General features: G+C 45.2%; 1 protein-coding gene across 7 annotated transcripts in view; it reads left to right on the forward strand.

Annotated features, from left to right (window-relative positions):
* The window catches only part of BNC2 (basonuclin zinc finger protein 2), a 1,178,402-nt gene that overhangs the window by 994,611 nt on the left and 162,807 nt on the right, over window positions 1-20,984 (forward strand). The window lies entirely within an intron of this gene.

Here is a 20,984-nt window from a genome sequence, read left to right on the forward strand (position 1 = left end):
ACAACTAACTTAATGATTGTGTCATGCACATTTAAATCATTTTAACCTGTTGTGATTGTTTACTGACTGGCTATACATCTGCAGGGGATGATGTGAAGAATGACATTTTCTCTTGTAAGTGGGAGCCATTCTAAAGGCATACAGACCTAGTTTGAGAAGTTAGCAACCACGCGTCGAGTCTCCTTTGATCAAGGAATGTCTGCTTATTAGTAAGCTATTGTACATTGTAAATTGAGGCACTAATGATCATAAGTTGAATTATGTGTAATTCCTAAACATGGTCTTCTACACACTAGGCTTTTGGTAGCATAAATAAGAAAACAATATGCAGAATCAACTATCTGTTTCTGGGCTCAATCTTATTAACAAACTTTGAGCCCCTAAGTTGCCCAGAAATATATTAAGCCATGAGTGCAATGGATGAAACATATGCAAGAATCCCACGGGACTAGGGTTGCCACCTTTCTTTTTGCTGACCTCCATACACAAACACTGACCGAGCCAGTAAAATACAGTTGAGGTGGCAAGCCTACATGTGACTTCACTCTTTCCCCCCGCCTCCAATCTACTTCTCACACTCTTGATCCATGAGTGACTGAAATCTTTTTTCCAGCTTTTATTGTTTGCACCTCGATACTTTTTGCATAGCTGCAAATTAGTTGCTTTTTTTCTTTATTTGTGTAATGATTGGTGTGTGGTTTGGGAGACCATTTTCTATGTGTGCACAGTCCTTTACCCATTGATGTTCCTCACAGAACTGCAACCCCTGACAGAGACTGAACATGTGATCTTCGCCAGGTCGCTTTAAAATGAGACAGAGGCATAACGGACTGTGACCATCATTCTCCAAGGAAATTGTCGTCTTCTCAGTTAAATATCTCCATTCACTAGTAGTTACTGACTCGTTCAAGGTCTGCATACAGTGTGTGCAAGTAAGGTCTCCAAAGGCTAGTGCTGTCGGATGGATGGATGGAATCATTTTAGCATTTGGGGTGTACTGCCTACTAACAAATCTTGTGAGCTCAAATGTGAGGATTCCAGATTCTGTTTTCTGGTGTCAAGTTTTTATGCTCTGATGTGATGCTTCCCCGGCTTAGCGAAGGAGCCGCCACTGGGTCCCAGTGACCATACAGTGAAGGCCAAATTAACAAAACAATTTTCACCTTTAAGTATGTTTGTGGTCAAAAATGGTTTAATTTATGTATGACAGGAGCTCACAGAAGGTATCATCACAGACGTAAATGGTTTTACTACTGCAGATTTTTCATCCATGAGGTTGGAGAAATTTACAGTAGTGAATTCCCTGCAGTGGCTGGGGAGGGGATAGATCAAAGCGTGATTTGGAATGAAAAATTATGATTGCTTACAAACTCCTACGTTTTGTAGGGTTCCTTAACATTTATACCACCATCTGCCATTCTGAATATGATGCATTTTTCTTCCAATAACAGGTTGGATTACCTCCCTTTCTGATCGGGGACAGATCACCTCTAAACTGGAAGGTGGTGTAGGAAAAGGGCTTACTTCATGTGGGGGTGTTTTCCCGCGGAGAATGCTTGTGAATTCCGTAAAGTAGTAATTCTGCACACGTTCGAAGTAGGACTACTGTGGGTGCAAATTTACAATGTTTGGTGGATCAGGCCCAAAAAGCAAGTGCATTGAAGACTCTTACTGTAGTGCAGCCTAAGTTTGTGGCTTTTTGTGTGAAAGAGCTCAACTTCCTTGTGGATCACTGTATAGTACTCAACCACACAGCACTGTACAGCGTTGGGCTCCTAGAGCCCAGCGCGATCTTTGCCTCTGTGCAGAAGGGTGACTCGCTGGTTTGCACAGCACAGCAAGGGATAGCATGAAAAGCAAGCTGATTAACCCAGGAACATCTTGGCAAGCATAGTTTCCCGGTGTTTACTTTCCAAATACTATGCCTGAAAGTTGTACTTCATAAATGCTAGATCAAGTTGTGAGATCATCCTATCGCCTTTCCTCTTGAACTCTGCAAGGCACTGGGATGCACGGTGTGTGTGAAAGGCAGTGTAGCTGGCACAAGTCCAGTGCTGCTGGAGCCTAGCCGCGAGGCATCCATTTTGCCATTATTGCTCTCAACGACGGCATATTGAATATAATGTCCGTTAAAGTAGAGTAATTGTAGATGGAAGTTAGGAAGGCTGTTGGAAGTCTTGCATATTGACTTGGTTAGCAATTGGCTATGGATTGCATCGAAGGGGTTTGTGAACTGGCTAGCAGGATGAATTAGTTTTGCTGCATTGGCTTGTATGTACAGCTAGTTTATTGCTGTTTTTTCTCATATAGAGTTTTAGAAGCCTATAATCCTGTTACAGATTCTAGGTCAAGGACCTGCAGTAAACGTTTACTAAATGTACGCACTTAAGGGCTCTGGTACAAAAATTAATACAACATAATGTTTTTGTGTTAGAGTCAATTGAATATGCAAATAGTATTCGTTTGGGTGATTAGCATATTATATGTAAAGTGGCTTCCATGCTATCAATTTATTGCAAGGTACAGACACCCTCAGAGGGATAGTGATGGGAAAGCAACATTCTCCGGGGGGCATTTCTTAAGATTATGATAGCAATGGGGGCTGGTGTGCTGCAAAATAAAGTTGCTCCATGTTCAGTAGCTTGCAAAAAGCCAAGCTTAATTTTCAAAGTAGTTCCACATTGTGTATGCAGCTTGTGCCTACTATGCAAAATATATACCAAGTACTACACAGTGAAGATTCCTTCTTTCGCAGCTAGCACTTAGGAAACCCTTGAGTCTTGACTCCTCAAGTGTCCTGCTAGCGTCTTTAATAAGGGTGGGGCGAAGGTCGTGCATTAGAGGAAGAGAGAGGGGGATGACCAAAACGTTCATTTTAAAACAGAATAAAGAGAGCACTTGTATATAGAGACCTGAAGGGGATGTGGAGTGTAAAAATATGTTTCCCCTACATTCTTGGTATAGCCAAACCTATTATTTGTCAGGCAATTCCAGCTGTCATTTATAGTTCAGCTGTGTTGCCATGCAACCTTTGTTGTTGATTGGTATGCACCAAGCTCTGTACTCTTGATGGCATGAGAACATTTTTATGTGAGCTCTCACCGTTCGCACTATATAAAACTCAGTAAATAAATAAAATAATCGTGAGCAAGCGTCCTATGGGTCAGCTGAAAGACTGAACCCATCAGACTGATGTTATCGATGGACATATCTTAGCACTCACCACTGCAAAGGGGTCTCAGGTAGACTGCACCCATCAGACTTGCGTGTCTATTCCTAGTACAGACAGCTGACACACAGACCAGGAGCCAGGCCACCTGCCAGACTGCGCACATCAACTGCTTCTCACTCTTTTATTTGGATCATGCATGTGTTTGAAAATTACAAGTGACTCCAGTGTTAAAGCAAGGTGAATGTTCAAATGGTCTAAGGACATTAATTCTTCACTTGAAAACGATGCAGAAAACAGGGTCACACTAATTTCAGGAAGCAAAACATAGGGTAAGACTGATTTCCAGAGGTGAGCCTTGAGTGCCAAAACCGGTTTCTGTGTCACACTTAAGAAACCAAGCAAACCCATTTCCTTACTATGTGAGCGCAAGACCTTGGCTTCATACAGAGGAACCTTGCTCTTGATGACCACTTGTTCTGGTCAAGGGATTCCTTCTCAACCCAGAGCAAAGTCACATGGATCAGTGCGTGCCCATGAGTAATGTGAAGGAAGGTGGGAAAAGGAGGAGAGGAATATTCTCACCACCTGGCAGAGGTACTCCTGATATGGCGTGGAGGCCCATGAGCTGAAGGTGCTTTGTCTTGAAGCTGGTCACCAGTAGGCACACCGCTAAAAAAACGAGTATCAATGGTCCCTTGTCAGGACGTCTGCCAGTTACAGACATTTCTGAGAACCTTGGCCTGAAAGGGTGAGGAATATCCTTTTCCTTTGCAGTTAGAGTTCCTGTTTAATGATAGAATTGGAAGTGGCGCGTGGGCTTGAGACCCTTTATTAGAGCATTATAAGGCGCCCTGGCATGTCTAGAGAAGCAAGCAGGTACTTCTCCATTGTCAAAACTGGGCGCAACCACACTTTTCTCCAGGTGTACAGGGTCATTACTGTACTCCTCTTTTCTTGGTATGTCTGTAACACTGGGACTAATATTTTCTTGAGTACTAGAATCACTAGGCACCAGGTGCACAGAACCTTCCATTATTGAATACTTTTCTCCCCAGATACTGTCAAAACACTTACCTTAGTCTCAAAAAGAGAACCTCAAAATGCAGTGGAAACGACAATATGTGTATTTATGGACATTTCCATCTTCAACAACACGATTCCAAAGGCCAGGCAGAGGTCATGCAGCTACCTAAGCGGCTTGAGGGACAAGGCACCTAAAGAAGTTTAATTTCAAATGAGATGATACATTAGCACTACGCCATTGTTAACCCATTGACCGAAAGATTGTTTTCTGCTGGTGCCCTCAGACAAAGACCACCAGTAGTAAACCCCCGCTTGACCAAAGCACCCGATGGGTCATGGCACTGTGGCCCGCTCTCATTACCTATAAATTAGAGCATCCTATGTTGCCTGTAATAAGCTGAAATGTGCTTCTGGCATGAACTTTAACCTGCCACGTAGACCGTACATTTTTTCAGAAAATTCTTCCCACATTACAAGTTGTCTTTAGACAGACTCCAGCCCATCAGGCCTCTGACTATCTGGGCTACACAAGGTTTGAAAACATGGCCTATATGGGCAGTAAGGGCGTAAGTTCATCTGGCTGCTCTGGAACTAGACTGTCTCAGAGTGGAATAATAGAAGGGGCACACAGGTACACTGGCCACTACTAGTGGTCCTCTTGGCAAGGTGAGCTCCCTGTCAACAAAATCCACTGCAATGCCCAGACATGTTATTTTGTTGAACATGATGACCTGGTGGAGATTTTGCCTAACTTCTAGAGAGCAGAGGACAATGGATAGGTAGTGTCAAAGGGCACGCTTTTAGATTGAAAGTAAGACTGTGAAAAGGAGCAGAAAACAGTCATCTTAACATGTCCTTTCTAGACGGAAATGAAGCAGTGGAGCACACAGACTGGACCTGGAACAGTCTAAAAAGAGAGTGTAACACGCTCGCGCCCGGCACCCACTACAAAAGACATTTGAATGGAGTGGTAGTGAAAAGTAAGCCACGCAGTGCTCGACCATGTCTGATTATAAAAAAAATAGCAGGCATCTAGTAAATTTTTGATATTTTGAGTAAAACTAGTGGAGTCTGTTGTGTAAATGTGCAGTTTGTGGCCTAGTTGGAGGAACTTTTGCACTGCCTTTCAGTGGTGTACATTTATAAGTACATATTCTGTGGCGTATACTTGCTTTTTGTTTAAAATCATCCAAAGGGAGGACCCTACGTGCGGACTGTGACAAGGATATTGGTGTATGAAAATTCTTAGTTGAGTTCTGCACTTAGGTGCTCCTGAGAGGTTGAAGCACCACATAACCACGATTACCGTACAATACAACCCCAATGTAAGAAAAAAGCATCTCACGGCGCTCCCAGCTCCCAAAAGGCCGCCAGTCATTCAGGCTCCAGAGACCACAGCTTTCTTTGCAGTGGCGTAGCTACGGAGGTGGGGGTCCGCCCCAGGCGGCACTATTTTTGAGGTGGCCGCGCGGCACTGGAGGCCAGTTGCGGCCGCGGCAGCCGTTATAATTTATTTGGGAACGAACACAGTGTCCCCAAATAAATTATAAAGGAGGCCGAAGCCGCAACGGGCCTCCAGTGCCGCGGCCGCCCGCGGCCCAGTTTAAAAGTGCAATGCCGCGCTGGGAGGAGTGGCGTGCGTGCGTGCATGCACCTGACCTGACTGCTGCACAGTGAGTGCACCCAACACAAACGCGGGACTTAGTTTTTGACAATTTAATTGAAAGCACTGCAGTCTGCAAGCGGTGCTTTAAATTAAATTGCCAAAAATTAAGTCCCACGTTTGTGTTGTGTGTCTTCGCCTCCTCGGACTCCTCGACCGTTGTTTGCCCCACCCCGTCCCAGTCTCCAGGGCCGTCAATCTTGTTGTAGCGTGCGCAGCGCGCACAAGCGCTACCAATGATGGCTCTGTAGTGCCATAGCAATTAGAACGTAGCAGTGACGCGTTACGCGCTTCACCGCTACGCTCTCGTGAGGAGTCAGTTCTGGCCTGGTGCTTGCAGCTTTGGGCGTCGTTTTGCTGGCTCTCTGGACTGAGAGTCTAGCTGCTGCACTGCAGACTCAGTACAGCAGAAGTCATTAAGGGAACAAAGTTCGAACTAAACCACCCCTGCCTGCCATAGAGACTGCCTGGAGCGAGTGAGGTAAGAGAAGAGCAGCAGCAGGTTCAGAGGGGTGGTTGGCTGAGTGTGTGGCACATCCATAGCTGCCAAGGTTTCAGATTGCTATGTGTGGCACTTTCAGAATTTCATTGTAATTATGAGTGACATTTCAACGTCTAGGAGTCACACTTTCTCACGGGCAAAAATTAAAACCACTCAATAAAGATGAAGGAAAGTCATATGAATACCAGAAATTACACCCATCTTTCAAGTGCTCGCCGTCCTTTTTCCCCAGCACACACCCCCCCAACCCCCCCCCCCCCCCTCCCCAAGGGGTCCCAATCTGAGGGATAGCCCCGGGAGCCACAAGCTCTAGCTACGCCTCTGTTTCAGTGGCCGGTCCTTGTGTGCCTGCTCCTGGCGTGGACAGACCCAGCCCAGGAGGCAGTGTAGGACATTGTTAGTGAAATGATGAGACAAGCCATATTTCACAGCCTAGAAGTGCTGATGCCCCATCCTTAGTGGGGTCCCCAGACCTGCATGCTGGGCGGGCTGTGGGCAGGGAGGGCACCACGTTAAGTCACAGTCCGTGTGCAGTAGCAGGGACCTACCAGGCCTTGCACTCAGAAACACTCCAGTGCGCTCCCATTAAGTCAGTTCCCCCCACAACCGCGTTTGGGGGTCTCTGGCCAGGGCTGCTCTTGATTGGGCTGTGTGTTGCAAAGCTGGCTTTAGGCTCCCACACAACCCGTGATCACAGAGGCCGAGGAGTCGGGAAGAGCCCCCGGAGAATCCAAATTGTCATTTCTCCCGCATCAGCTGATTTAGTGCTTTCTCTTGAAAACTGAAGGGTCCCGGGGGGCTTTTTCCCGCGCAGCGCTGAACCTTCAACGAGGTGCCAGTGTCTGTCCAGGGCAATGAGGAGCAGCAACGGTGCAGTGTGAATGGCGGTTATCAGGAGGGGTAAATATGATTAACGCTCCTCGCTAGCCCTGCAGGCACTACGGAAGCCGAGAAAGATGAGCATGAAACGACGACCTCGACAACAAGGCGCCATCAACCCCGAGCACAAACCTCGCAGAATGAACGATTCATTAGAGGATTGCGACTGCTGTCGTGATATGGAAGTGTTATTTGTCGACACTTTATTTCTGCTGTCGACTGGCACAGACTAGTTTCTGCCCTAGGGTAGCACAACCTGACACACTTCTACCCAGAAACATTCACTTCAGAGCAGGCTGGAAAAAAAGTGTTGTGTTGGCTACATTTCAAAGCAGGAGGAAAGCTCGTGCATTCGTTTTTGATCCCATTCCATGTATTTTGACAATGTAGCCACATGTTTACAGTAAACTCGCGGCCAGGAGCACCTTCTGCAGTCCAATCTTGAATTGTACATCGTGGGATTAAATGTATGCAGCCTGTTGTACGCTTTGCATTCACTGTGAACCTGTTGGTTTAGGCACCAAGTGCAGCATCGCCACCAACCTGGGGGTTTCCGAGCCTTGGTAAATAAAAAGATGGCAACATTTGTATTTGCAGTACTTGAACATATCAAAAGCGTGGTATGAAGTGCTACTTCACAGGTTAATAATTGTCGATCTTGCCAAATCTATTGAATCTTTTCGAGGAAGATAAATTGGAAAATGATATATGTGGGTGCTGCCACTTGTATTTTAAAAGATAATTAAATAGCCCTTTAGATACACAATCTATGAGGAGACTATATTATCAACGATACCGTTTCTAACATGATTTTCCTGAAAAAAATAATGTTCAGTCAATTGTTCTTTTCATTCAGAAAATCAGCTCCCTGGCGACCTCCTTTGATATGCTAATTATGTTTCTGTGAGCCCCAGTGAACTTAAAACCTATTTTTATAGTGCTGTGGGAGCCCTGTCATGCACTCATGCCCAGTGACTCTAACCTACACATCAGTCTGCCTCCTCTGTCAATGGGGGATCTGTGGGTCAAGACCCACACAACTTTTTTTGCATTGTGTTTTATCATTTCTATAGTACTTTCTACTCCTGATTGTTCCGTTATTGTTATGCGGTTGCAGCACCTTCATCTGTCTATGCTTAAAGAGCATTTTAAACCACACAAGGGTTTTCATAACATGAAATAATTCCTAAGAGAGAAACTTTAAAAAAAAATGTTTGCCCTGGAGTTTTCATTCATCATACATATTGAGCAGTGGTGGCTGGTGACATTTAAAAGTGGTGGGGGCGTAAAAGTTTGAAATGAGTGACCTGTGGTCAGTGTGCAAGGAGTGGGCAAATGGTGTATTTTTAAGCGAATTTGAGAAAGCAAGAAAGTTCAAAAAGGCAATTGTGAAAGTGTAGTTATGACATCAATAAAGGGATTTCATATGATAATGACGTAGGTAGCTGCTTATTCAGTATAACCACAGAACTTAATAATGCCAAGACCCAAGGTGGAATGTGTGAAGTGTGCTGTTTGTTTAGCTTTGTCAGATGTGGCTAGTCTTTTTCCGTTTATGTTGGTGCCACTGTGTATTGAGTGTTTGTGACACTATCTGTTTTCAGCCTCGGTTGTTCGTGTGCGGCCTGCTGCTGACCTTTAAAGTAGAAACTTAGTTTCTTTCCTGATTCCTGGGCAAACAGTGCTAGGCACACGCCTAACCACATCAAATCAGGGGGCAAGGATGAGAAGAGGACATGCTTGTGAGACTGTGTTAGGCTCTATCCGCTTATGTCATTTATACTCTGGGTGTGAATGGACATTGTGTGCAGACTACAGAGGCCTGCTGCCAGCCTACCATTGGCACACATAGTGCCAGGCTCATGCCTAACCAATGATGGCTCCACGGGGCTGTTTCATATTGATGAGGGCTCCCCCCAGTGCTGCTTCATATTGACTAGGTGCCACAGTGGTGATTCTTATTGGTCACGTCCACGGAGTGCTGCTCTCTGTTAAACCAGAGACCTCAAACCAGTGAGAATAAAGCAAATTCAGCTGTCATATCGAGACAGTCGATTTCTAGTAGACAATTTCTAGTCATAGTGGACGTTTTTTTAAAAGCAGAGCCAGGATAGGTGTCAGAATTACTGGCAAGACCTAGCCAAGGGGCTGCACTGCAGTGTACCTGCTCTGATGCTCCTCTACGTCATCCTAATCGATGTGTTCGCAAATGTATGTGGTTTTAGCAACCAAGCCGCCATGACCTGTGTGTTGAGCTGTGACACCCAGGGTAACATGCTTCAGCAGCCCATGTGTGACTTAGATGCACCAGTGCAGAAAGGCACCATGTGAGGGAGGTGACATGGTCGAAATGTGATCATCGGGTGCATGGAGGTGAGGTCAGGGTTGACTGTGACCCTGCTTTGTGAGGTGGTGGGATCGGGCCAGGCGAATCTATTTGCGCACTTTAATCTGGCACACACTTTGGGTAGAGGATGTTGGGGAGAGGGTTTGGCCTAATGGCTAGGGAGTCGACCTTAAAACTAGGGAACTGGTACAAGTCTCACCAACGACGCTCCACATCCTGTGATCCTGGGCAAATCACTTAATATACCTGCGCAGTGCATAACTGGTGCTCATTTAAGCGCTCCGATACCAAATACCTTTGTGTCAAGTTCGCGCATATAACACTAAAAAAAAAAACTACAGGCCTCCCATGATGAAAGTATATAAAAAAGCCGTCTGAATTCACAGGTCCGCACATACATACCAACATTTCAAAAATGTTGGTATGCCTCAGAGAACCCACACCTCGGACTTCTTTAAGGGCAGTGAATTTTCAAGAATATTTAACACACAAACCATAATGGCCAACAGCAGTAACAGCCAGAAAAAGACAGACAAATGTGTTTTGGCGCATTGAGTCTTTTCCGTGCTAGCACGATTTACCTTTGCATTGCCCTCTATCAGATCCAGACATTGAGCTGAATTTCATTAGCTTTAAAAGAGGTCACATTCTCTTTGTTTGCAGCATTCGTGCTCACGTTCACTCACAGTTTCTACTCAGGGCACATCATTATTCACATTTAATATACAAGTGTACTGATGCAATGTTGTTATAAAACTGTGCACACTGATCATAGCTATACGAGTGCATGTTAATTATTTGAGGTTTAGTTAGTCGCGGCCGGCATTACGGGCGGGTGGGGGGGTGGGTGGCAATGGGGTCGTTGCGCCCGGAGGGAATGAGGGGGGAGGCGGGAGGGTTTAAGGCAAAGAAAAGATATAAAATAAAGTAAGCTTACCGTCCAGTCCCGGAGACTCCCGACTCCCACCGTCCTGGTTTCGAATTCCTACAGTTCACGTCATCAGGAAGGCGGCAGGCAGCCTCCCTCCCCCGCAGCCTTTTTGATTCGTCAGGCCGCTGCCCCACCAGCGTCATTTTCTCTCTGTATGCTACAGCATACAGAGAGAACAGGGAGAGTGGGCGGTGTTGTTCCAGGGCAGGGGGGAGTAGCTTGTCCACTGTTGTTCCTAATGACTCTTTGGGCGGCCTCAGGCTGCCCAAACAGTCAGTATGAAGAACAGTGGGCAAGCCACTCCCCCCTACCCTCGAGCAACTCCGCCCACCTACAACCAGGAACTTCTGCTTTCTCGCCGTGTGAAAAGGCAGAAACAAATGGTAGTTATTACGGTAATAACTACCATTTGTTTCTGCCTTCTCGCATGGCGAGAAAGCAGGGGGGCGGTGCCCAAACGCCCCAATAGAGGAGCCGCCACTGATATTGAGAGATCTCACGCAGAGTGTAAAAAAGGGTCAACCGCAAGGGAACTCAGAGTAGCCTACCTTTTTGGTGTTGGACAAAACCATACCTTCAACTGCTCTTTATTTGAACTCTTGGAGCCAAACTGCCACTCCTCCACTGTGTGAACCGGAAGCAGAAGGAATGCCGAAGGATGTCTAGAGATGGGAGACCCTGGCATAGAACTCTCAAGACGCTCTTACAGGCAGGAGGCCCTCGTTGCTTTCCACTGCTGCAGCTACCTGTTGAGCCGTCCATAAGAGCAGACCCATGCTAGAAGGAGAATTTACACAAAACTAAAGCATTTAGACCATTGGTGTTTCTAAAGGGGGGGCTGGTGAATGTTCCAGGAGACACAGGCAAAGGCAGTGACTGCATCAAGCCTCATTGGTTAATTTGTCCAACTATATGCAAAGCAGTGGTTGTCTGAGTCAATACACAAGCCTACAAATTTGCTTAAAATGTTTAAATCTGACTTGGTGTGGATGGATAGATAGATGGACGGAAAGATAGATGCACATTTATACAACCAGATTCAAATATTTTAAGAATATATGTATAATACACAGAGCACATTTTTCACAATTGCCTTTTGCAGCTGGCTTTACCAATTTTATATGTGGCTCAATATGTGCCCTTCATAAAAAAAATCCCTTCTAGAGATGCCACTGGCATTGACAGGGAACCAGTTACATATCCAGAAGCAGATTCTTTTACCCAGAAGCAATTAATCTATATTTAAATAATCAGCTATAATTAATCTATAGAACTGTAAAATTAGGGCCAACTGAAGGCTTGGTGGCTCACACACATTTATATAGTTGTGTGTCTTATTTAATGTATGCAATGCATAAGGCAAACCAAATCTAATAAAGAACATATTCAACACAACTGTACATCATGCATACACCTTTATTGACATCAACACTAAATGTTTGTGGGCAAGTGTGGGAGGGGGAGGGTTAGCCCACAGCCTGGAACAATGAACTGCAAGTTTGTGGTTCCTTGCCCTAGTTTTGGGAGCTGTCTCATCAGAAAACTAGTGACCGAATTCAAGGATTCAAGATAGCCAATAAGTCGGAGCATGGGCCATCTGAATAGCAGGTATTTCCAACAAGGACCTGGTGCAGGGATTCCTGTGGAGGCAGATGTGGATCCTTTTTATTTCATTCACAAGCCAAGTGACAGCGGCATTTTGTGCTTTCTCCACGTATTTCACATTAAATTCTGTAAGACCTCAATACAGTGTAGAAATTTTGCATAACCAAGCTTTAATTGATCAAGGTGCCTACCATTATCTAATGCACAGTGAAAGGATGAAATGCGTATGCCCTTTTTAGCTGTAGCAACTCAAAGAAATCTCCATTCACTACAGGCCTGGTCTGGGGTCTTGTATTCAGGTTTCATTCCAGTGATGCCTCAAATTCTTAATATTACCTGAAAAATACTGAGGGTTTGGAAATAAGATAGAAGGTTTTTGCTTCAGTTGTCAGCATGGACTCAATAACCAGACCACCATTTTGGATGTAGTACGATTCAGGTTATTCCACCTCATTCAATCAGCAACCAGATGGCTGCTGGTTGGATGAGAATCAATGGCCACTCCAGTCCTGTCCTGGCACACAGGTCGACTTGCATGCCAATGGCAGTTGGAGCCCCAGTCTTCACATTTAACAATCACATATTAGAACATTGGAATTTGGGGGGCTCTATTGAAACAATGGAGTGCTCCGGGCTTCTAATGGCTGGTAGAAGCTTGGAGCATCAGCATTACAAAGTTTGCCTTTGTTCACAGCTGTTGCCGTGAACAAAGGCCTCACGGAGCCCTAGGACATTTCAACCACCTCCTTTAGGCCGTTGTTTGACTATTTAGAACATTCTGAATTGTAGGGATGGAATGTTCTGATAGCCTTCTAGCCCTCTGTAGCGGGCTATACCAGTCATTAAAAGCCTGCTCCGGCCTTTAATGGCCGGTGTAGCCCGCTACAGCAGGCTATAAGGCTGTAATAAGTGCATGTTCCGTTATTGCCTGCAGTAGAGTGTTGCAAAGTATCTCTCTGTAATATAGTCAGTTTATTTATGTCACATACGTTTACTTGCAAGCTGCAGGTTACTCTTACAAGACAGATTAAGATGCCCGAATGATAGATTAAGTCATGCACTTCCAAATAGAGGCTTCAAACCGTTCATTCCTTGCAAATTCTGAGCCTCCATGAAATCCTTCTGTTGGTTTCGCATCCAGGCTTTTTATTGCTGCTGGCAGCACATAGCATGTGTTTTTTAAGAGTTCATTAGGAAGCCACAGAAAATAAATAGCTTTGTATTCTGTTTGGGAAAGCAGATCTTCACCTCAGATGTGCTGGCAACATAACTCCATGTCGGGAAAAAAAAAGAAAACAAAGGCTGGGTTTCTGTTTTTTTGCACAGCTCCTGAGCATTAATGCTGCCCAGATTAGTCTGTAAATAATGTGAGCTGCTGTACAATAAACACAGCCGCGGTTAGCGCTCCATGTGTTTTATAATTGTTTTGTGGCTTCTTCTTTCGTGTTTTGGTTCATTCGGCCTGGACTGGTAACCCACCGACAGCTTTGCGAAGATGTGTGTTTACAAAAGCGTGGAACAGCCTCATGTCTTAATAAAACTCAAGAAAGGAGCATCATTTTTGGAGCACGGTGGGAAACAAACATATTAAAAAAATGAAAAAAATACTTTCACGTTTCTGGCAGGCCACATAGAAAAGAAGTCACAGAGGCCAGCTCCTTCTGAAACAAAATATAATCTCTTGGGAGGTGTGGCCAGGCTTGTCTGTCCCCGACAAAGGTTGTAGACAGGTTTTGGAATGTGGTTTAGGCAGGGCCACTGAAATTGTGGCAAGGAGAATAACCCAATGACACAAAGTTGCCAATTTCAAGGCCTAGGAACACCAGGTGCACTTGGGCTCTCTCTCACTCTCTCTCTGTCTCCATCTCTATTGATATATATATATATATATCTTCTCTCCTCGTTGCCTCGGAAAATCGTCACCGCCTCCAGACCAACGGGTGTCTCGCCTGAATCAAAGACCTCCGATGCCGGGTCTTTCAAAATCACCACAAAACGAGAGAAGAACCACACGCTGGCGAGACCATGTACCAGACAAATGAATTTATTTATCAACCCTCGGACGCGTTTCGCCTGACTAGCAGGCTTGTTCACCCTATATATATATATATAATATCAATGCATCCTCTTCTATGGTGATTTTAGCCACGAGAGCAGGCCGAGGGGTATTCTCTCCGTGGGCTAAGTTCCATACTGCACGACCGTCACCACCACTAGTACCAACATATTTAATAATCTTCTAGTATCCACATCATTGAGATTGGAGTGGTCTGGCAGAAGGTAAAGACTTCAACAGAAATGCTATCTTTCCCATTAATGAAGATTTTAGAAGTGGAAAGTTGCAGTTGCCAGCAAAAGAGAGATCTTAAGTATTTGGGCCTAAAAAAACTATTAAAACAATTCTAAGGTATGAGGCTGCATTCAAGTAAATGTGACTGGCCTTTAAGACAACTCTGTTCATCTAAGTGTGGGACTGTAATCCATTTTGTGAAGGGTCTTTACACCCTCACTGACTGAATGCCAGTCAGTGAGGATGTTAAGACTTAATTAAAGTCAGTGAGGACATGTCAGTGTCTGGTCGGAGGAGGTGTTTTACTTTATTGCTGATCATGAGTAACATTAGGCATGCCATACAGCTTCGATAAACTGAGGGATGGCTTAGTGCGTTAAACGCTCACCAATGAAAAGTGGGATGATCTGAAGGTCTTGAGTATGAATTCTGGCAAGGCCAATTATTGCTACCATTTCTCAGAGGTTGCTGAAGTAACTCCTATTCATTTCGGGACCATTAACCCTTCTTAGTGACATTACGTAAATACTTATTAACTTGTAAAATGCTAATTGCCTTAATATTATTTGTTCTACTGCATTGTCACATTTCTTCAACGTGGCCTTTCGTCATATTGTTGGTGTTGTATTTGCTTATTATGGGTTCATCATCTTCACATATTACCCAGGATAGCAGATGGTTTGCCAGTTCTATCTAGATGTTATTGTTGTTCTGCTGGCATTACAGTCTGACGTATCTCACCAAATGGACACTCCACAAGGTCCTAATTCTCACAGAAGTGCTTTTAAGCATTATTAATTCCTAAGCTTAAGCATAATGATTATTTTGTTTTCAAAATACTCGGGGTACTCGGAGTCAGCGTGTAGAATTCGAGGTACCCTCCAAATAATTACGTCATGAATCTGTTGTGGTTAATGTGGGCGCTCAAGAAATAAAACCCACCGGTTCAATCTCCTGCAACCATTCATGTGTGCATTTAACGGAGTTTGTTGATGGTGTTTGGTGCAGAGATGTGTGGGGGACTTTTTAGGGTAATTGCATGTTCTGGTGCGTCTTCCCATTTTAACATGCATTGGCAAAGCCAATATGCAGTGTAGGATTTGCTACAATCTTAACTAATTACAAACAAGGTATATCACAGTATTCATTCTATAAGCTTCGATATGCCCCCCAAATGTTCTCTCCTTTCTTAGGGCACCCTGTGCATATTGTAAGTTCCGCCTGCCAGCACCAGCCAAGATAATGTTCCCATTCTTCTGAGGCGCTATATTATTATTATTGTTCTTATTATTTTATTATTATTATTGTTGCCATTATTGTTGGTATTAGGACATGGTTAACCCCTTCGCTGCGGCGGCTATTCCGCCGCAGCACTAAGAGGGTGGGGCGGCCGCGCGGCGGTTCCGTGCTTGTGACGGAACCGCTCCGTCACGGCTCGCAGGTGAGCTGTGCTTGTGACGGAACGGTTCCGCCACAAAACCCGCCCGCCCATTATTTCGTCAGTGCAGGCGCGGAATTCGTGCCACGCAGGCGTGGAATTCGCGCCACGCAGGCGCGACGAGCGGGCCGTGACGGAACCGTTCCGTCACAAGCACAGCTCACCCGAGGCTTGTGACGGAACGGTTCCGTCACAAGCATACAAGGGGTTAAAGACCGCCGGAGGGCATGGATGTATTCATTTTTCATACTGTGCTACAGTTGGGCCCAGTGCCTTTGGAGCTGACCCGCTTCTGATAAAAATTGAAACTGAGGCCCTGGAACTGCCTATATTTTACAGAGGAATACTAATCTCTTTAACATACACACATAAAAGAAAGACTATATGTGCGTCAGTCTCCGAGGATGCGCAGCAGCAAAGCAAATGCTGTACAACTTTAATACTTTCACATTTTATGGGTGTCTGAGACAGTGTGGATGATGCAGTGAGTGAAAGATTGTGTGCTTTTTTGTAGAAAACTTTTTTTTAGTCGCAAAAGTGGCTTTTGAACAGATAAACTAAAACAATCTGTTGAATTATACTATCAACAGCAACTCTGACGACACACAGAGCTGTGCCCAGAATACAGTAAATTAATAAATAGTATGATAATTCATAATGTTACAGACGGCAGCTTTGCATGACATTTCGCATAGTTCCACTCCTTCCTAAAGTCTCTCTCGAAATGTCTGAACTTTTACTCCCAGTGGAGTGCGCATCCGGAGCAGACTGATAGTGCGACTTGGCTGGGAGACATCCTCTGCAGATCCTGTCTGCTGTCTGCACTCATTCTGCTCCTAAGTGGAGCATTATAGTGATGTGCCTCTTGACATGGAAGGAGCCCCGCGGGCGGCTGCCCGGAGCGTTTCTGGATTGCAGGGTGCACTAGGGATACCTGGTCTTCTATGTGTGCATGTAGGTCTAGAGAGACCCACGTGATCCGAGATGAGCACAAGAGCTCTGCTTCTGCAGCTAAGTTTTGACACAGTGGAGAAAAAAAGCCCCATAAAGAGCCATTCGCCATGGACTGAGGGCAAGTTAAGTTTTAATTGTGCGTTCCTTGACTTTGTTGTGCCTCCTTCTCTCGGGGGTGTACATTATGAATGTGCTGTTCGGTGCATTGAGCACAGCATCTGTTTTGGTGCACTCTCTGGGATTCTTCCTTAGGGACTCTGTGGAAAACAATGTATTCGGAAGCCAGGCTACCTTCAAGCACATGGTAGGGTGAGGCACCTCTCTGGGATGGTGTGGGAAGGCATAAACTTTGAATTGCTCCTTGTTGCAGTCATTAACAATATCGAGAAATACCATCACCTCACATACAATCCTACAAAGGTTTTTTGGAGCCTAGGTTTTATCTTCTTATACCCTAATTATATCTAATTCCCTTAGCACTTGCTTGGGTGAACTTGTATGTTTGAAGGGGCTCCTGGAAACAAAGGGGGTCATTAGGATGGCGGATGGACCTGCGTCCGTCCGCCACCCCCGAGGAAGAGGGACCGTCCGCATGGGCAGCGGCGGTCCCTCCATGCAAATTAGGATGTGACCGCCACCCTGGCGGTCACATTCCCTACATTTAAACATTGCAGGGGATGCTGCTTCAAGCAGCACCCGCCGCAAGGTTTACCTTTGAGTGACGTTTATCGTTTACCTTTGCGTGATGTTTACCTTTGCATGACGAAGCGGCAGGCCCCGCGTGGGGCCTGCTGCTTCGTGCACGCAAAGGCAGGGGGGTACCATAGGTACCCCGCCATGTGCACCTCCCACCCCCCTTTCACGCCTGGGGAAAGACCGTATGCCTTTCCACGGCGGAAATGCCGCCATGGAAAGGCATAGGACCCCCGCCATCCTAATATGGCTGGCGGTGTCTGGTAGACACCGCCAGCCATGTTAGAGCTTTTCCGCCGCGGTCGGAAGGCGACCGCGGCGGAAAAGCGGCGGACGGAAAAAAGACGCCCCAGCCATCCTAATCTGGCGGGGGGTCTTTTCCCAGTCCGCAGCAGTTAATCCGCATCCTCCGGGCCGGCGGTGGCTTCCGCCGGCCCGGAGGATGCGGATTATCCGCTATCATAATCGGCCCCAAAGTGTATTGTTAGCTTTTTGTTTCTAGTTGCCATTTATTTTCTTGCAAGAATAAAAAAATTGAATGTTCTATTAGGTTTTCAAACCCCTGTCATAGACAGTTATGTTATTACAAATCATTGTATCTGCTAATAAAAAGAAAAGAATTTAGCAACATGAAGATTTCCAAAAAACAACGGATTGCCAGATTTGATTACGTTTACGCTAATTTGCATTAACTAAAGTTATATTTATTCATTTAGTAGCGTGTATTTAGTGCTCCCCATGGCATGGGTGGTACGTGGATCAGCTTTATGGATAACTGGGATTTCTTTCCGAATCCTGTGGCTTTCTTTTCGATTAACTTACTTACGCTCTGCCCTTTGTCATTAAATGGCGGTACTTAGTTCCAAGTCCCCCCTGACCTTGATGCTTTTTTCTGTACTCAATTGCTTTCTGGATCTTTGAGGTTTTCATCCCTGTCTTATATGTGAGATTCATTGGTATGAATTCAGAAAATGAACTTAAAACGTCCAATTAAAACATTGATAATTCTTAAGAAAAAGAATAAAAGAGATATGTACCCTATATCAAACAGTTACTCCAGAAACTCTCATTGTTGACTTAAAGTTGAACTCTCATTTAATGTGAATTGATCCTGAAATCAAATCTGTTCCAAATTACTCTCCTGTTAAAGTAAGTTCACTTAGGGAAAAGGCGCCTAAAGGACAGTGTTTAGTTAATGGGAAACCATGATTAAGGTGGAAATCACGTAAAAGTGAACCTTCAGTCCAATGGGAATGTTTGCTTATATGCCATCTCCCTATTAATGTAGAAATATGACATAAATGGTTAACTCCCACTTACATGACAAGTAACGCTACAATTGGCACAAAGATCTGTGCATACAGTGAGCCCAGCAGTAGCAATGGGACGAGTCCATAAGTAGATGTAGTCAGACGTGTCCTTTTGTAGAGGAGCTAGGTCAGTGTCCCGTCCCTATTGGAGCATATTTGGGAACCTTACAAGCCCCTTGATGTGGATGGTACCTTCCTGATGCAACTGCCGTTTCTTACTGTCTTGGTGACGCCGACCACGCAAGAAGTGCCTAAGAAAGACTTTGGACCCTTGCATTTGTAAATATTATATATATATATATATATATATATATATATATATATATATATATATATATATATATATATATATATATATATATATATATATATATATATATATATATATATATATATATATATATATATATATATATATATATATATATATATATATAATGTATTATTTTTAAAAAATACATTAAGCATTGTCTCGATAAAATGACTGCCAGCCCCATTAAATGCCTCAAAATGCAGCACACTTGTTCAGTGCTCGCTTTAGTTCATGTGCCGGTGGTGCGGTCCAGCACACACTCCTCATAAACATTAGACTATCTTTTGCTGATTCTCGCCCCTGCCTCTTGCTCCGGGACTCTCTCCCTCGGCGGACCACACATTGCGCATCTGTTCTCCCTCGAGCCTCCCCCAGGGACCGCGAAGAAAAAAAAAACACAAAACAAGAATCTGCCGCTTTTCCAACTTCCCGGTGATCATTAACAGTCAGACTCCTCAGAGCCGGGCTATCTTTTCATCTCCCCTCCTCGAGCAGCGGCCTGACAGTGCCATCTTCGAGCCAGGCAGGCAGCCCTCTCCCGCCCTAATTTGCCGCGATGCTTTGCATTCGGGTGACAGGCAGTCGTTCGTGCTTGGGTGAGCCGAGCTCGGACGGCTGCAGCTCGTGGCATGCGTGTAATGCTTAGCAGTAGGTACAGCTGTTAACTATTCGCGTATAAATAATCTCCTTCCCCCTCTCAGCCTGTCTCCCAGGTAGTGTACCTGTCACCATTAATAACTCATCGCCCATTCCCCCGTGATTCGGCCTTTCACTTGTCACTCACGCCCCGGCCTGCGACGGGGGCTCGCGCCGGCCCCTTCAGCTCCTCACTCATCTCTCAGCAGCTGCATTGTTTCGGGGCCCGGCGCGCGGGCGCGTTGCACTGAAGGGCCTCGAGGCGGGCACCCCTGGCGCGGCTCGCGGCCGCCGCCCTCTCACAAGAGGCCGGAGGTGGTGACGGGGAAGGTGCGCGCCGAGCTGGGTAGGACCACACACCTGCAGCGGGGGCCTCATGTGTGTAGGTGGCGGCCACCAGTGATCAGTTTTATGACTGGGACTTATTTTTTTATCATGATGCAGAGAAAGAGTGAGGAAGGCAGAAAGAAGAACGAAGAGAAAGAAAAACTCTGAAAAAAGGGAGACAGTGGAGACGAAAAAGAGCGAGCAAGAAAGAGTAAGATAAAACCAAAGAAAAACGGTGGGCCCCTGCACTTATTTGAGCACTGCATCGGTCTGGGGAGACACCCCCAACGGTGTTTTGTTTGTGGAAATAAGGTACAAGAATTCAATTTTTCAACTCTTCATACACAGTGTTCCCTTGCTTCCCAGCTAGGTTTGGGCTGTTTAAATACCAATATATATATTTGTAGAAGCTATTGTGGCAACTTCAGGTACAAGCTTTGACCATTTTGTTCTCTTCCGCCACACTTGTTTGCTAAGTTGGTGCCATCTCCGCTTGACTGGTAATGTTGGGCCCTGGCGAGAATCAATTTATGCTTGTATAAGGGGCTTTAGCAACACTCACCTGCAGGGTTGCAGTACAGTTGCTGAAACGAATCAGCTAGGCAGGGTTGGACTGGCCTATAGGGAAGTGAGGCAGTGTCTAAAGTGCTGGTATGACGGGTCAGTGTCTGCAGCAGGTGCCTTAACCCCATAAGATATTTTAAAATGCAGACTTTACAACCAACTAAGCACAAACAGAGTTACCTCCACGTTTCTCAGTGTGCTCAGTTTGTTTGTGGCAACGTTTTTAAGTTGAGGTGCAAATTTTGTGCTGGGGTTGCATCACTTTCATTGGCACAACCCCTTTGCAAAATCAAATGTGTTAAATACTGTAATCTGCTCAAATGTACTCTTGATAAAC

This window comes from Lissotriton vulgaris, chromosome 3_1 (assembly GCF_964263255.1).
Source record: "Lissotriton vulgaris chromosome 3_1, aLisVul1.2, whole genome shotgun sequence".
Taxonomy (NCBI): Eukaryota; Metazoa; Chordata; class Amphibia; order Caudata; family Salamandridae; genus Lissotriton; species Lissotriton vulgaris.